Source organism: Neofelis nebulosa, chromosome 6, assembly GCF_028018385.1.
Source record: "Neofelis nebulosa isolate mNeoNeb1 chromosome 6, mNeoNeb1.pri, whole genome shotgun sequence".
NCBI lineage: Eukaryota > Metazoa > Chordata > Mammalia > Carnivora > Felidae > Neofelis > Neofelis nebulosa.
Genome location: NC_080787.1, coordinates 122,825,580 through 122,844,348, shown reverse-complemented (window position 1 = coordinate 122,844,348; position 18,769 = coordinate 122,825,580).

Here is an 18,769-nt window from a genome sequence, read left to right as displayed (position 1 = left end):
GAAAAGAATGTCCGAGGATGTGAGTGTCAAAGTAGAGATGGAAATTGGTGCCATTGCTGGCAATGGAGAAATATAAGCTTCTGTTTGTCAGTCCACACTCAGAATGGAATTACTGAGAGTCTATTGAGAAAATTTACCATCAGCATGAAATCTCAAACACAATCCATTTCTTATAAATACCTATTATTTGATGTCAGTGTACTTGTTCCAGTACCTGATCCTAAGTAAAGCAGAAATACAAGGAGAGGGGCGCCTGGGTGGCTCAGTCGGTTAAGCGTCCGGCTTTGGCTCAGGTCATGATCTCGCGGTCCGTGAGTTGGAGCCCCGTGTCGGGCTCTGTGCTGACAGCTCAGAGCCTGGAGCCTACTTCAGGTTATGTGTCTCCCTCTCTCTCTGACCCTCCCCCATTCATGCTGTCTCTCCCTGTCTCAAAAATAAATAAACGTTAAAAAAAAAAGAAATACAAGGAGAAATATTAAAATGTATTTTATCACATCCTACCTAATATGACTTTATTACTGATGAATTCTCTAAAGCTAGAGAAATTGTTCTGTATATGGAATGGAATCTAGAACACTTTCTCTTTTTTAATGTTCATTTTTAATTGGGCCAATGAACATAATAGAAACTAATTGAGGAAACTTGCAGGAACATGCTAATAGTTTTTATTATTATTAATCAGTGGTATTTAAAGAGCATGTAAATAGGACTGCAGCTATTTCTAATATTCAGCCATTTCTGATTGGGAATGACCCATTTTAGCAATTGGGATAAAATTTAGCTTTGAAGTCAAGCATTCCATATTTGTTTATGTGATTTTTAATTTTTATGTACATTTGGGGGAAATCCTCTCAGATTTCTCTAAGTCAACTCACACTCAAAAAGTCAATTGTTTAAAAGGCTTCATTCTATGCTGATACTCATGATTACCATAGTTAGAGATAGAAATGTAGAAAAGATAGTTTGACTTGCATGCCTCATCATTATGCCCTGCATTATTATTTATAAAAATAAACTTTCAGGCAATTATATTTGGAACTAAGGGGACTCTTCTGTTACCCTTCATTCAAGTAAGGAACATACTGTTATCTAATAAGATTGCTGGATTATAAATATTAGGAATATTTTCAATATTCATTTGGCCCAGGAGAAAATTTAGAGATCATATTAAAAATTCATTTTTTCTGTAGATAACAGAGACCCAAACCCAGCCCCTTCGTTTTTTTCTTTTTCTTTTTTTCTTTTTGATAAACCTATTGAATGTATGAATCATGACCTAAGTCTCAGTTCTAAACACAACACTAATAGAAAAGGGCCACCTAAGTCCAATCACATCTTAGCATCAACATATTAGGTTAACTAATTTCTATATCTGTTAGGTCACCCACCATATGGGTGAGGATAGCCAGACCAGAACTTGTACTAATGATCACTGCGATCAACATTTTAGAATAATCTGCATGTAGTCAAACATAACGAGGCTATGAGCTGTAACACCTGTAAGGAAACCAATTGCAAAAATGGAACTCCCTTTTCAGGATATGGAAACAAGCCCAGAGCTTTCATAGTCAGTGATGACACTGCTCCCATTGCAAGGTCATGATGCCTTTCCATGCTCCTATAGCTGGGAGATCAAGGCTCCAGCAGAAGGTTCTGGACCTCACTTTAAAATGAGCCCTCTTCCAGGATCCAGTCCCCACAGTGGCAGAGGCAGCTACAGGAAGACCAGGAACATCCACGTTTACAAGACGGTTAATGGACCACTGCAGGTATCTATTTAGTTATCACTGCCTGTAACCTCTACAGGCTTTAGACTTGATAAAGTAAATGAGCTAATATTGAGTAATTCTTTTTATATTGAATAATCCTATGTTAAATAGAAGTAATTTCAAAAGGTTCTCTCTGGTCAGTTTGTACTCATTATGTGGAAACCAGTGAAATTAATATAGTGTGGTTCACGGTAAAGTTGAGGCTCTGGTGGCTTTGAAAGACCCCAGGCATTTCAACATGATTTACCCAGTGTCACATGCATAGCAGAGCACATACTAAAACCCAGGTTATTTGCTTCCCTTACTCTTCCTACATTCTACTTTCCCTTAGCTCTCTCTCTACTCCATCACACTACAGTCCGTGAAAATATTTCCTCACTGCTAAGACCAAATTATGTAACTTAAAAATGCCTATGTTTTATTGGAACTCAGGGAGTGAAAATATGTTCTAGAAGACAAAACTGAGGGCTTTTCCATGATTCTTTGATTAGGGGCATCCAAATTTTACTTACTATAACATGTAAGAAACTTTCACTGAAATATGAAAAAATATGAAACATAAGTAAAATTCAACATTGTTTTTGACAAATCTAACCAGAGCTTCAATGGTGAAAAGCAGTGAGCTGAAACAGTGAAAAATACAGGTGTTGCCCTTTACATAAAACCGTACTTCCTTGATTGTAAGTAACCTTCTAATGTCTTGCAATCAGAATGTATCTTAAAACCAGTGTGTTCACCATCATACACCAAAATACGTTTAAGGCAAATGACAGATCTTACAATCACTGTAAAGATAATAATCTGCTAAACCAACCATAAAACAAATAAAGCTTCGTAGTTGAGATCCTGCAAGAGTCCATGAATTTAAGATCTTTTTAATCCTATAGCTTAGACACAGAGTTTAAATGTCTCATTTTTCTATTAATTATTACTATTAATTATTATTAAATATTGCCTTATTCTCAGGCAATGCCCTCCATCACCAATGAAGGAAGTTGAGGTAGTCAATGTAGAATGTATCTCACATGTTTCTCTACTATAGTTTTTTTTTTTTCTTTCAAGTCATAATTTTACTATTGATTTATAGAATTACAGAAAATGACCCTCAGGATCCCACAGAAGATAGCCTACTGATTCTACTCCTCAGCATGGCCTAGCTTCATCCCCTTTTGGAGTTCAAAGCTAGGCTGGCCCCTAGACATACAAAGAAATCGCCTAATACCAGCTAAGTTAAAAGCCAGAGTCGAAGGGGGCGATCTATAAACTTTTGATGCTGACAAAAGAAAGTCCGTTCATTTTTTCAAGGAGAAAAGCTTTCTCAAGTAACTCCCATCCAAGCATTGGGTAATTCATCCACTGCCTTTATTCTGGGATAGACCAATACCACAGGACTTAGCAGTTTAGTAAGGCATTTCCCTGACCAGAAAGCATGGCCCTGAAGTCATCCAGCTGCCTTCTGCTAGCTCTGCTTGCTTTACCCTTCCTACACATTCCCTCTTGTCTAGTCCTTGTTAATGTACTCTACATTGATCTTAAATTGTCTACCTCCTGCAGGGACACTCTATGTACAATAATATTTACGAAGTACTAAAGATCACTAGTGTGTGGGCTGTGCCAAAGTGGTTTCTTGGCAAGTTGGGTTTGGACTCTTATTTCCAAATGTGACCTCCCTGGAAGCTATAGCCGATGATTGTAAAAAGACGAAAAACTACCCATCCAGCCACATATAGTCAGATCCCTGCCCTCACTAAAATAGCCTCCATAGCTTTTCTCCCCATCCCAACCCCTTCTTTCTACAAATCTAACGTCTCTAGCTTTTATCTCTTTTCATTTCCATCTCTTTCCCAAGGGGAGTGTTTGTGACAAGTCTACTGGCACAAAATGAAGAAATGGAAAGAGTAAAGAATTGTGAGCTCCAATGAATTTATTCTTGCCTCCTCCCTGCCCACCATGCTGCCCTTTCTTCAGCCCTGTCACCTCGTCTACTGGGTGATGGTGCAGGCCAGTCCTTGTCCTTTCTAAGCCTCCTCTGCCCCTGAAAAGTCTGGGACCCCCGAGTCTACTTTTCCATCCTGATCCTTTATACACCCAAAATCTTGTCAATACACAGCTATGTCTCTCCTTCAGGATCTGAATAACAAACACAAAAAATAACCAAAACAGAGATGAGGAGGATATAGGAAAAGCTTTCTTATGCCTTTTGTGTTTCACACTGTTGTAAGAAAAACAGAAAACAAAGAAAGACTCTGGGCCTGAGGAAATCTGAGAACATTTATGCACACATAGACACACACACACACACACACACACACACACACACACACATACACATTATCTTGGGTGTGTATGCTCTCAAGCCAGGATGGGTCTAATTCTTAATTTCTCTATTTGCTATCAGTGTGAAAAAGTTATTTCATCTCCCTGTGCCTCAATTTTAATAATCTTTGGAAGATGGTACTGACTAATGTCATTATTAAAGAGAAACAACTGAATTAATGAACATTAAGCATTTAGAACTATATCTGGCACATGGTAAGCATGCAACAAACACTGTTATCATTATTAGTAGTATGTAAGGTATTTTTTCTATGTAAGTTGTAAATTTCTAAATATCTTTTAAAGTGGAATATGTATTCTATTTGGGAACTCCTGTAAATTCGCTTGACAGGAAGTTACAGGAATATGTTCAATTTGTATTGAGTAGAATGATAGATTGTTCTCTTTCTACACAGCTAATAAACAGTAAGAAATAAGCGTGATGTTAAAAGGCAGGTGTTTTTTTTTTTTTGACCCAAAACATCTTTTGGGGCCAAAACATGGAATTCACTTTCAGGGAATTATTTATAGTATTTCCCTCTGAAAATTTTAAGAAAGGAACAATTAATTCCCTTTTTTAGATGACTTAAATATTCACTGCTTAAAAACAGAGTATTAAACAAAGAGAATTTTATGAGGTTCCTTTGAACTCTATTATCCCATTTTTTAAGTTTGTTTGTTTATTTATTTATTTATCTTATTTATTTAGAGACAGAGACAGCATGAGTGGGGCAAGGGCAGAGAGAGAGGGGGAGAGAGAGAATCCCAAGCAGGCTCTGAACTGTTGGCACAGAACCCGATGCAGGGCTTGACTTCATGAACCATGAGATCATGACCTGAGCCAAAACCAAGAGTTGGACGCTTAACCGACTGAGCCACCCAGGTGCCCCTTCTATCATCCCATTTTTATACAGGTTTTAGTGATCAGGCTCTTGAGAAGGTATCTCTCTAGCCTTCCCTGTTTGGGCTTCATGAAGGCTTTACTTCAGCTCAACTTCCCTCTACCTAATATGATTTTTCAGGGAATGTGTAGCATTTCAGTATCTGAAATGACTGATGGTTTCTAGTACCTCTCATGGTTAATATAACCTTATTGTGGTGGACCAAGCCCAGGCCTACGGTGGCTAGATGATAAGTGAGAAGAAGTCCACTGTAGTATATTAACTGTGTATGGCAAGGAATCTCCTAGATGGCAGTAGATTCTGTGACTGCTAATGCGTCCCTCTCCCAGCCCATTAGCACAAAGGTAATAGTCTGCAGTAACCCTATTCAAAGGGGTTAATGAAAAGGGGACAGTTATCTTGCCCTTGTGACCTGTGGATCCCTGTTAAGGCTGCACTGACCTCTCCATTGACCCTTTGCTATGTCACATCAGGGAATGCTAAAGAACCAATCTATTCATTGTGTCCTCTGTTAAGTATCCAATACACTGCTTGCCTTAATAGTGAACCAAAGGGAAAGAATTTGAACAAGCAGAAGTTCTCCTAACCCAGATCGACCGTTTGTTAGCCTGTCCTAGTTCACTTAAGATTTGAGGTTTAGACTGGGTTTGACATCATGCCAATCCGACCAGATGTGTTCATTACAGTCGATTTGGGTCTAGAAAGTAACATACATGCCAGTCCCTGTCCTTCCCCTCATGCCATTTCAATAATACCTGAATAATATCAACAAGATGATAGCTAGCAAAAACAATTATGTTTCTATAATCCAGGCTCCAATGGTGATATTTAGGAACACTTCTTTTTCACCAGTAACGCAAAAACACAAACTGAGTTATCAAAAACCATTCTCCTCCTTTAATGTGAGAACCTCTCTAATTCTAAAGCTGTTTTCCCCATCGATGAAAAAAGCCTTCCCCCTTCCCGGCCCTTAATATATCATGTATTGAGCAGTAACAATGTGCCAAATTCTGTAAAGGACATAATATTTCAGCATTACCTATGGGTTCACAATCTACACTCCAGCTGGCTGCAAGAGCCAGAAGCTGTCACCAGAGATTTTTCTGCACTTGGGGGTGGTCCAATGAAAAAAATCCTTCTCATCAAAATTGTTAAGTCCAGGGCAGCAATATGTTCTTGAGAATTCTTCAGAAATGTTCAGGTGACATTTAACCATTCCAGTCATAGCATGGAGGAGATACAGTACAGAAAGAAATCAATCTTAACAATGCCACAAATTCCAAGAGAATCAGAGTGCCTGCCTATTCACCACCCGACAATCACAGCCAGTGACAGCCCAGAGCCTATCCCTTCGGTCATGCCTTGGACCATTAGTTGCCTATGCCCCTGAAATTAACCTCTGAAAGAAGCATTATGCTCACAATGCACAGGGCAGTTCTGAATTAAATCTCTATTGAGAACCACAGTGGACAATTCTGAGCCCCCTCCTTTCCCCCCACTCTTTCCCCTTTTTAAATGCCAGAACAATAACATAAAGTGTTTTTCTGGGTATTATTTCATGTTGTCTCTCTCCTCTTTTCTCCCCACCTCCACCTCCCCACCAAGTCTAAAACACTAAGGATCTCTGGCCTCAAGGGTGCTAGTCTGTTACCTTAGAGACTGTTTCTTTACAAGGCAATAGAGTGGCAGAGGGCATGCCTTTCCTGCTTACCTTGGCAACCATGAATTGCTGAATGCTGTTCTCATGAATGCAAATCATTCACTACCATCTGGACATGCCCACAGGTATAAACATTTTTTTCAAGAAAGGACCAGGGAACACACATTGCATCAATAAATCTCTTGAATGACAAACAAAGCTATCCCATAGGATGGAACATTATGACACTGAAATTGATACAACATGAGTCTCTAAGGGCATTACTTCTAGTCAAGGTCAAACTAAATGTTCCCTTTATACATCCTTCAGCCTTATCAGGCAAATGGCATGAGGCAGGTTGGGAATGAGGTAGAAAGAAGGAGGTAGGAAGAAGCCGTCACTATAAAATGGAAGACCACTGAGGTAGACCCAAGAATAAATCTCCCTTCAAGAGTCTAGGAGAGACTATTCATTTCCCACTAGTATTTCTCTAGGTGGAAACCCAAGAGAGGTGATTATTTTTCTCCTTGGCTTGGTGAAATAAGACTGGCACTAACCCCATTCAAAGGCATTTTTATGTTCTTCATAGACAAACATTACAGATGAAATTCTTAACATATTTACAAGAACATAGACTTTGTGCTTGTTTGGGGCTGGAGGGGAAGAGGATGTAACAAGGGCTCTTCTATGTTTTCCTATAAACAAAGTTGCTATGAACCTCAGAATTCAGTCATACTCAGCTTTAAATTTAATTCTTTCACATGTCTACTTTTCTACTTGGAACTTGTTACACTTTGGTGTGACACTTTGAAATAATTTACAAGCTTCTCAGGTATGGTGTCTTTTATATACCTATAACACGCTCATTCACACACATATAAATGGAAGGGAAATATATACTTGTAGCCACACTCAAGCTTATATAGCCAAAATAGAATCCCTCCCATGAACTAAGGCTTCGCATAGAAAGAGATGAGGGAAGAGAAATCTTAGGCAAAAAGCAGTCAGTGATATTCCTGATATAATAACAACAACAAGAAAAGGCAGGGGGGCAATAGGAAGAAAGAACACACAACTATGGGCAGGGGACAAGCGGGTGTCAGAGTTTTCCTAATTTTGCTACTTGAAAAAAAGACAAATCTAGGAATCCTTATGGACCGATGGAAGAACCAGAGATGTGGCCACGTACATTTCTACAAAAATTACATCATTTCTAATACCCCTGCCACAACCGCTGAGTAATCTGGTTGGGTCTCAAACACGACTTGAGATGAAACTGGTAAGGGTGGAACAACATACCCTCTTGCCATAACAAGAAAGGTTATTTTTTCCTTCTTTGGTGATAAAGCTTTCCAGTTCCGTAAAAAAAAAAAAAAAAAAAAAAAATCTTTGTGTACCAGATATAAAAATGCTCATTTTCAAGCTGTTGAGTTGACCTTGGGAACTTTCTTTCCCTTCCCCCTCCGCCTTTTGCCTTGAAAAGTTCAGGATGTCTCAAACAGTAACTGTTACATTCTGTCTAGCAAGCCTGGACTGTGGACAGTGATCTAACCTCTTGGAAAAAACATGGAGTTCACCCAGAAAGTGAGAGAGACATTCTCTCGCCCCAGCCGCCAGCTCATAGGTTTCAAAGCTCTGGGACAGACCTGATGAACAGCTTGGGGCTCCAAGCATGTAAGCTGGCAGAGGCCACTCGAACACAGAAAGCACTTCAGCAGGTATAAACAGCAGCCACACACCAGGCCAGGCCCCAAAAGGCAGGCAGTGACGGGGGGTGGGGGGAGAAACCAGGCCACAGGCCCCTGCCTGCGTCACACTCCCTCAGACCTCTCCTGTGTCTGGGGATACATGGAAAAAGAGCAAAACTTCCCAGCTGGACTGCAAGTGGAGGAAATCAAGTCTCATTAAGTGAATATAGAAATACGTAGCCTCTTGGCAATAGAAAGGTCTTGCTGACGCACACACGTGCATGCTCACACACACACACACACACATACACACACACACACACACTTGCGACAGTAAATCACCTATATTCATCTTGATTTACTTGAAAGCAGCAAATTTGGCCTTTGGTAGGATGGGTAAAAAATAAAGTCACTTCTTTTTCCTTTGGGGATTTTGCTCATTTGCCCTACAGTATTCTCAGTGTGCACACTTCAAGGGCCCACCATACTCTTAAAACATACTTGGCTTTCCATATATTAACATCTATCGCTGGCCACTAATCTCAGTGGTTCCAGATCGTTATGTGTGAGTGTGCATTTGGAGAACAGATGAAAATGTCCCCATCCCTCAAAGAGAAGGCCATCAAGCTTTTCAGACATAAAGATACTGAACTTCCCTGGGAGCATTCTCTCTGCCCATTGATCTTTTAAAGCTAAATTACTATTATAATGTTACTCATTTACATAACAATTTTCTTTTTTTTTTTTTAATTTTTTTTTTAACGTTTATTTATTTTTGAGACAGAGAGAGACAGAGCATGAACGGGGGAGGGTCAGAGAGAGAGGGAGACACAGAATCTGAAACAGGCTCCAGGCTCTGAGCAGTCAGCCCAGAGCCCGACGCGGGGCTCGAACTCACATACCGCGAGATCGTGACCTGAGCCGAAGTCGGACGCTTAACTGACTGAGCCACCCAAGCGCCCCTACATAACAATTTTCTAACAAGAAGGAAGTACAGTCCACCCTCCCAAGACAGTTTATTATTCCTATGTCTTCTCACAATGAGAATTGTTTATTTTTTTAAGTTTATTTACTTATTTTGAGAGAGAGAGAGAGAGAGAGAGAGGGAGAGGGAGGGAGAGGGTGGAGAGGGAGAGGGAGAGACACAGCATGAAGGGGAGGGGCAGAGGAAGAGGGAGAGAATCCCAAGGAGGCTCCACTCTGTCAGCACAGAGTCCGATGCAGGGCTTGAACTCACAAACCATGACCTGAGCGGAAATAAGAGTCGCAAGTAGACTGAGCCACCCAGGCACCCCAGGGAATTGGTTATTTTTCAATTTATATTTCTTTGTACTCTCACCCCATCTTGTATTTGCCCCATTTTGTATTTAATTGTGGTTCACTCAATAAACTTTATTTTGATCACTGGCAAATGATTGTTTTGCACTTACTCCACTAGCATTTGTTGGTATTACAGATATGAGTATTTTACATTCCTATCATCAAGAAGCACAGAATCTCTTTGGAAAAATGGACTTCAAACCTATACATTATAAAGTTTGCCTTTCACAGTCCTTAAACTACTCAAATATTATTTTCACTAACTGCCATTAAAGTATCTATGGAAACACATACCATGTTTTGAATTCTAAGCTGAATTTTATGTGGTGACAGGTCACAGAAAACATGGTCTGTGCCACGCACAGAGACTCACAACCTACCTGGGTGGGTTAAAACCTATTTCACTTGTTTCATGCTTTATATGGAAGCTGAGACTTCCATGAAATGGGCATCTCCTCCAAAAGCCACAGAATCACAGGATGTTGTAACCAACAACAGCTAATAAGGTATGTGTGTCGATACCTGCCATCTAAATTACACATGACAGGATGGGACCTGTCCAAACTGGGAAAACTGTGTAAGGCCATCGAGGCCATTTTGATTATCAGCTCTGACTGGGGTTAAGTAGAAGAAAGAAACTTGCCCATGGGGGTACTGGCTTCTGCCTTTCTAAGTTATCAAAATCTGAACATGTATAAAGTACTTCGTAATAGGTTTACTGTTTTCTATTTTAATTCTTTATCAACTTAACGGTAACTTGACCCTAAAAACACTATTAAACCTTCTTCATAATAAAGTGGTCCTTACCTTGGTTTTGGACACTCCTACATGACTTTCAAATCTAGATGAAGTGATTTGGACCTTAAATAAAAAGGTTTAGTGTAATTAGATTTTTTTTAATGGATCTACAGAGCTAATCAACTTTATAAGAGTCTGAAAGAAGTTGTTCTTTTTTTTACTTATTTATAAATCAAGAAAGTGTCAAACGTCATAGGCTCATTCATTTATTGTATCCTTGATTTAGTTATAAAGTAGATCCGGCCCTAAAGATTCCACAGATGTCATCAAAATTCCACAGATATCATTTTACTGAAATTAAATACACAAATACAAACTATACATTATGGTAGGAGATCATAGGCCCTCAACTAAGAATGAGAGGATAAGAGAAATACAATGAATGATATTCTGCTATTTTTACCTTGGCTTTTTCTGTTAAGTCTTCTGCAAACTGGGTGGGAATCTAGATTTATTGAATCCAGTCTACATCAGGCATTTTGTGAACCTGTTGATGTATATTATTTCTTTTATTGCCTATAACAATGCTATTCCCATGTGTATTGTTATTTTCCTATTGTAGATGTGGAAACAAATTTGGAGAATAAAGTATTGTTCTCAATGTCTCACACTGCTAATAAGTGATGGAGACAGGATTCCAACCTGGCTATTCTAAGAGCTGAGGTGTTTCTGCAATACACTGTGCTCAGTACAATGCATTGTGCTTAATTCTTTACTTCAGACCTCAATATGCCCACATATACCATGTCTGTTGTTACAACATGTATAATTTGTACATGTGTGATATAAATATCAGCCACCAACAGGAAACACCACATTAAAAATAAAACATTAAAGGCATTACCATTAAAGACAGGAAAAAGATTCAGATGTGTATTATCAACATGGCATTGAACATTATTCAGGAGACTCTGGGTAATGCAAAAAGACAGCAATAAAAGGAATATACACATTGAAAAGAAAGAGACAAGTCGCTTTTGCAGACATTATGATTATACATCAAGAAAATTCATGAGATTCAAATAAAAAAATCATTTCAGTAAGCTACTCATGTTTATGATAAATATTTTTAACAGTTAACATTTTTTTCGTTTTATACCGAAAATAACCAGTTACTGGAATAACTGGAAAATTTCCATTCACACTAGCAAAAATAATTTAAATGACTAAAAATAAGTTTAGCATGAATAGGTAGAATTTATATTTAAAATAAGAACTATAAAACATTCATGTACCACACACCAAAAGACCTAAGCAGAGATATACATTCCTAGAGAAAAGGTCTCTTATGAAGATGTAAACTGTCTCCAAATTAATCTAGAAATGCAATGCATTCCCAGTAAGATTGTAGACGACACATGACAGGTTGATTCTAATACATCAGAAATGCAGAGATTATGTTTTAAAGAAAAAATGTTATTTTTCAAACCCACAATAAATAAAATAGCACGGTGTTAGCACAAAAGTAATCAAGTAGGTCAGAACAGAGGATACACAAATAGAGCCATGACTACAAGATAACTTAGTATATTGTGAAAACATTTGAGTTCAAGGAGGAAAGGATGGAACTAGCAATTCCCACATTTGAGGGGGGAGGGGTGTGGAATACAGCCTTCATCAGCCCACTTGAAAAATGAGTAAAAAATACGATCAGGTAATTTACCTACACGGTAATACAAATGGGGGAAAAGGCAGTAAGTTAGATAGCAGCCTTAATATATGCCCCAAAAAATAAATTCTGGATGTCCAAGAATCTTATGTAAGATTAAAAAGTATAAAATTAATAGTAGAAAATGAAGGAAAATACATTTATAATCCTAGAGGAGGGAAGCCTTCCTACACGAGATATATCATTTAAAAAGCAATAAATGAAAAAAAAAGCAATAAATGACCAATCTGACTACATCAGCCATAAAACTTCTATATGGCAAGATATATAGGCAATGTTACAAAATGACAACAGCATGAGAGGAAATATTTTAATTATAGATATTACAGACAAAATATTAATACTTAAAATATATAGCAAAAATCAATGAGGCCACATCAGTGAAAAAAACAAACAGCTATATCAATGACAGAAACAGAAAAATGGGCAAAGTTTACAAACTGGGTTTCTACAGATATGGAAATGAAAATGACCAAATGAGTAAGCAAAGCTATTCAACCATATTGTAAGCATTAAAATAAAAAAAAAATAAATAAAAACAACTTTTGGGCTGCCTGGGTGGCTCAGTCGGTTGAGCATCTGACTCTTGGTTTTGGCTCAAGTCATGATCTCATGGTTTGTGGGTTGGAGCCCCACATGCTGACAGTGCAGAGGCTGCTTGACATTCTCTCTCTCCCTCTGTCTCTCTGCCCCTTGCCTGCTCACTCTCTCTGTCTCTCTCTCAAAAATAAACTTAAAAAATTAAAAAAAAAAAAAACCTTTGCTACAAATGGGAAGAAATTGTAACAATAATCCTCATGAGTTTATAAGGAGGCAGGGATATGGGTATTATGGCCCCTTTGGAATATAAATTGGTACTGACTTCCTGAAGGATAATTTGATAATAGTTTTACAATCAAATGTGCATTTCCTTAAACACAGCAATCTACTTTATTGGTAGTTTCTTACAGAAATGTGAACAAAAGAGTATGTTTCAAAAGTTTCATGGTAATTTTGCTATAATATTGAAAAATGGTAATACCCTACAGGTCTATCAGCAGGAAAATTATTAGATAAATAAAGCACATGTATACAATGGAATGCCCTACAGCAAATCAAAAGAAAGAAGAGGATGTAGCATTTGCACACAGATCTAAAAATACAGACATTAAAGTAAAAACATGCCACATATCATTCAGATTTTTTAAAAAGGAAAATAAAAATAAAAACAAATTAGATGAGTAATATAGAGAAGGCTATACATCTGTGAAATAACAGAAAATATATACACTGATCTCTGCCTCTGGTTCCTGATACAGAGCTCCCAAATCCACTGGAATTACCTGGATGATAGAAGGCTCTTCTGTTCTAAATGAGGCGATTCTTGGTCGGCCCTGGATAGCCTCGTGATAGGGGCTGGTCACCAGAAAGACTTTCATCTCCAAACCTTGTCCTCCAGAAAGGGAGAATGCTAGAGTTTGAGCTAATGAACCTTCATGCCTTCAAAGTGAAGCCTCCACAAAAATCCCAAAAGTACAGGGTTCAGAGAGCTTCTAGAATGGTGAACACATCCACATGCTGGGAGGGTGGCATACCCCGGCTCCGTGAGAAAAAAAACTTTTACATTTATGAACCTCCTGGACCTCGCCCTATAAATCTCTTCATCTGGCTGTTCATCTGTATCACTTATATCCTTTTTAATGAGCCAGTAAACTTAAGTAAATGGTTCCGAGTTCTGTGAGCCATTCTAGCAAATTATCACACCCAGGAGGGGGTCATGGGAATCCCAATTTATAGCCAGTCAGAAGTGCAGGTGATAACCCGGACTTGCTGCTGGAGTCTAAAGTAGGGGAGGGCAGTCTTGTGGGAACAAGCCTTAAGCTGTGGGATCTGCACTACCCCTGGCTAGTGTCAAAACTGAACCGAAATGCAGGCCACCTTAGTTCTCTCTCTCTCACTCTCTCTCTCAAATAAATACACTTTAAAAAAAAAGGCCTGAGTAGAGGAGAAAACAGAGCTTTTCATGGACAACATCAAAATGGCAAAAGGACTGGGACAACTGGAAAGAGGGCCAGCATTACTATTATTTGGTGCTTTTAAGAATGGACACGCTACCTATATAACTTCCAAAAGCTTTAATGTTAATTCTCCCCCAAATTAACAAAAAGTGCAGTGTAATACCAAACAAAACTCCATTTGTTTTCTTTTTAGAACTTGACAATTGATCATCCGGGAAAAAAAAGCTGAAAGTGTAGCCAACACATTTTTGTTAAAAGACTAATGAGAGAAAGCTCATTTACCAGACCTCAGAAACATACTATGAAGTTAACATAATTAAGACAGTGTGGTATTGGTCCAGAAAAAAAGGCTGGGAGATCAAAGGAATAGAATAGTCTGGGAACAGATCCATGCATGTTAGTTAGGACCTTTTGGGTTACAAGTAGCACTGGAAGTCTAATTTGCAAAACAAAAAAATGCATCAGGCAAACAAAAAATGTAAAAGTCAATCCAAGTACACCCACGATGACAGCAACATTATTTAAAACAGTCAAAAGGTGGACACAAACCACACGTCTATCAACAGGTAAATAGATAAACAAAATGTGGTGTAATACACAAAATACTACTCAAACTTAAAAAGGAAGGAATGTCTTTTTTTTGTTTTTATTTTTTTTCCAATATATGAAATTTATTGTCAAATTGGTTTCCATACAACACCCAGTGCTCATCCCAAAAGGTGCCCTCCTCAATACCTATCACCCACCCTCCCCTCCCTCCCACCCCCCATCAACCCTCAGTTTGTTCTCAGTTTTTAAGAGTCTCTTATGCTTTGGCTCTCTCCCACTCTAACCTCTTTTTTTTTTTTTCTTCCCCTCCCCCATGGGTTTCTGTTAAGTTTCTCAGGATCCACATAAGAGTGAAACCATATGGTATCTGTCTTTCTCTGTATGGCTTATTTCACTTAGCATCACACTCTCCAGTTCCATCCACGTTGCTACAAAGGGCCATATTTCGTTCTTTCTCGTTGCCATGTAGTACTCCATTGTGTATATAAACCACAATTTCTTTATCCATTCATCAGTTGATGGACATTTAGGCTCTTTCCATAATTTGGCTATTGTTGAGAGTGCTGCTATAAACATTGGGGTACAAGTGCCCCTATGCATCAGTACTCCTGTATCCCTTGGGTAAATTCCTAGCAGTGCTATTGCTGGGTCATAGGGTAGGTCTATTTTTAATTTTCTGAGGAACCTCCACACTGTTTTCCAGAGTGGCTGCACCAATTTGCATTCCCACCAACAGTGCAAGAGGGTTCCCGTTTCTCCACATCCTCTCCAGCATCTATAGTCTCCTGATTTGTTCATTTTGGCCACTCTGACTGGCATGAGGTGATACCTGAGTGTGGTTTTGATTTGTACTTCCCTGATAAGGAGCGATGTTGAGCATCTTTTCATGTGCCTGTTGGCCATCCGGATGTCTTCTTTAGAGAAGTGTCTATTCATGTTTTCTGCCCATTTCTTCACTGGGTTATTTGTTTTTCAGGTGTGGAGTTTGGTGAGCTCTTTATAGATTTTGGATACTAGCCCTTTGTCCGATATGTCATTTGCAAAGATCTTTTTCCATTCCGTTGGTTGCCTTTTAGTTTTGTTGGTTGTTTCCTTTGCTGTGCAGAAGCTTTTAATCTTCATAAGGTCCCAGTAGCTCATTTTTGCTTTTAATTCCCTTGCCTTTGGGGATGTGTCAAGTAAGAGATTGCTACGGCTGAGGTCAGAGAGGTCTTTTCCTGCTTTCTCCTCTAGGGTTTTGATGGTTTCCTGTCTCACATTCAGGTCCTTTCTCCATTTTGAGTTTATTTTTGTGAATGGTGTGAGAAAGTGGTCTAGTTTCAACCTTCTGCATGTTGCTGTCCAGTTCTCCCAGCAACATTTGTTAAAGAGACTGTCTTTTTTCCATTGGATGTTCTTTCCTGCTTTGTCAAAGATGAGTTGGCCATACGTTTGTGGGTCTAGTTCTGGGTTTCTATTCTATTCCATTGGTCTATGTGTCTGTTTTTGTGCCAGCTTTTTTTTGTTTTTAAAGTTTATTTATTTTTGAGAGGGAGAGAGATAGAGCATGAGCAGGGGAGGGGCAGAGAGAGAGGGACACACAGGCTCCAGGTTTGAGCTGTCAGTGCAACATGGGGCTTAAACTCATGAACCTCGAGATCATGACCTGAACTGAAATTAAACGCTTAACCAACTGAGCCATCCAGGCACCCCCAAGGAAGGAAATTCTGACAAATACATAATACAGATGAGCCCTGAAGACATTATGCTAAGTGAAATAAGCCAGTCACAAAAGGACAAATTCTGTATGATTTCACTTATATGAGGAAACAAATTCATACACACAGCAAGTAAAATGGCAGTTACCAGGGCCTGGGAGGAGGGAGGAACAGAAACTATTGTCTAATAGGGATGGAATTTCAGTCTGAGGAGATAAAAAAACCTTCTGGAGATGGATAGTGGTAATGGTTGTACAACGATGTGAACGTGCTTAACGCCACTGAGCTGTACATTTAAAAATGGTTACAATCGTAGATTTTATGTAATGGATATTTTACCATAATAAAAAAATCCATAGGAAAAACAGAGATGCATCTGTGATTACTGAATCAAGAAATCCAACATAGCCTGATCTCTCTTTCCACATCTTTTCATTGCATTTCTCGCACTTTTCATTTTTATTTATCTGTACTATAAAACACACTTTGGTAGAAAGCACAAATAACAAGTGGTCTCTGAGTTTATTCTCAGAGCTTCAAATTCTCTCTAGTCCCAAGCCCAAAAATCCCAGGCAAGGGACTCACTGATGCAACTCTAATCAGGTATCCACACCTGAACCAATTAAATATGACTTAAAAGATGGAGTCACAGTGAACCAAGATGATGCCTGCCACATAACAAATGAAGACAATATGTGAATTTTTTGGCCATCAAATTAGCAAATAATAAAAAGGTAGCTAATATCCAGACTCTGAAAAGAGGACAGGGAAACATCTTCCATTTCAGATTATGATGGAGCACTCCGCATCGGACTAATACCTGTACCAAGATCATCTAGATAAGATTGAGAAAATGTATCTGAACACAGCTAGAAGGTGTCAAAGGGCAGCCATATCGGCCAATATCTGGTGCAGGGATCTGAGGTCAAGCAAGAAGCTATGCTCTAGAGCTGATGAGACAAAAATTAGAGTTCAGAGCTGCCAAGGAAAATACAATTTGAGGATCCAAAACTCCAGAAAAAAGGGAGAATCAGAGGGGCACCTGCGTGGCTCAGTCAGTTGAGCATCCGACTTCGGCTCAGGTCATGATCTCACTGTTTGTGGGCTCGAGCCCCACACTGGGCTTTGTGCTGAACCCTTGCTCAGAGTCTGGTGCCTGCTTCAGATTCTGTGTCTCATTCTCTCTCTCCCCCTCCCCCACTCACACTCTGTCTCACTCTCTCTCTCAAAACTAAATAAATGTAAAACAAAAAATTTAAAAAAACGAGAAAATCAGAGAAGTAGGAAGATGATAAATGGAATGAAAATATTTTAAAGTCCTTATATGTTTTTCATAGGGTGTTAAAGCAGCTCTAATTAGGTAAGGATATATGAAATAAGCTCTAGGGTAACTTCAAAAAGGATAATAAAAGAAGGCATAAATAACATGATACAAATTTTTTTTAAATATATTTAATCTAAAAAACTGATGAAAGAGGAGAAAACCAAAGACCTAACCAATAAAAAGGAAAAAAAAAGTGTTAGAGTGGATTTAAACTCCAATAGTAGTTTTATTTAAATGTAAATAAACTACATATTCTAATTAATGGGAAAGAGTGTCAAAACAGCTATGTACTGTTTAAAAGACAAGTCATAAATAAAGGACAGATAAAAGATGAAGTAAAGAGATTAAATAGTTAAATAAATAGTTAAGCAATGAAAGCTGGTATATCTGTATAGTATTAGACAAAGACAAAAATGTTAAAGGAAGAGTTATTTCAAATAGCTTAGTTTATAATGATAAAACTATATATATATATATATATATATATATATATATATATATATGTATGTATCTGGTTAACATAGGTTCAAAATATATAAAGCAAAAACTTAATAGAAATAAAAGGAGAAATAGATAAATCCACAATAACAGATACAGATTTTAAATGCCTCTTTCAATAACTGACAAAAAACTGACAAAATAATCAATAAAAACATAGATCGTAACACCGAATTAGCAATTTGGAATGTCAACAGAATCCTCCACCTAACAACTGCAAGATATATATTCTTTTCACCTGCAAATGGGACATCCTCCAAAATTTACCATATTCTCAGCCTTAAGGCAAATCTCAAAAATTTCAAAGGAATGATATTATATTGTGCTATCATGTCTACTGACTATAGTAAAAAAATAAATTCTTGTTAGATACTAGCAGTAAACAGTTACGTGTGTGTGTGTGTGTGTGTGTGTGTGTGTGTGTGTGTATTTGGTAAGAAAGTAGAACTTCTATGCTCTCACCAAGAAAAAAAAGAAGATAAATCTATGAGGTGATAGATGTGTTAATTAACTAGATGGAGGAAATTCTTTCACAATGAATACATATATGAAATCACCACAATGTACACCTTAAGTATCTTACAATTTTATTCATCCATTATA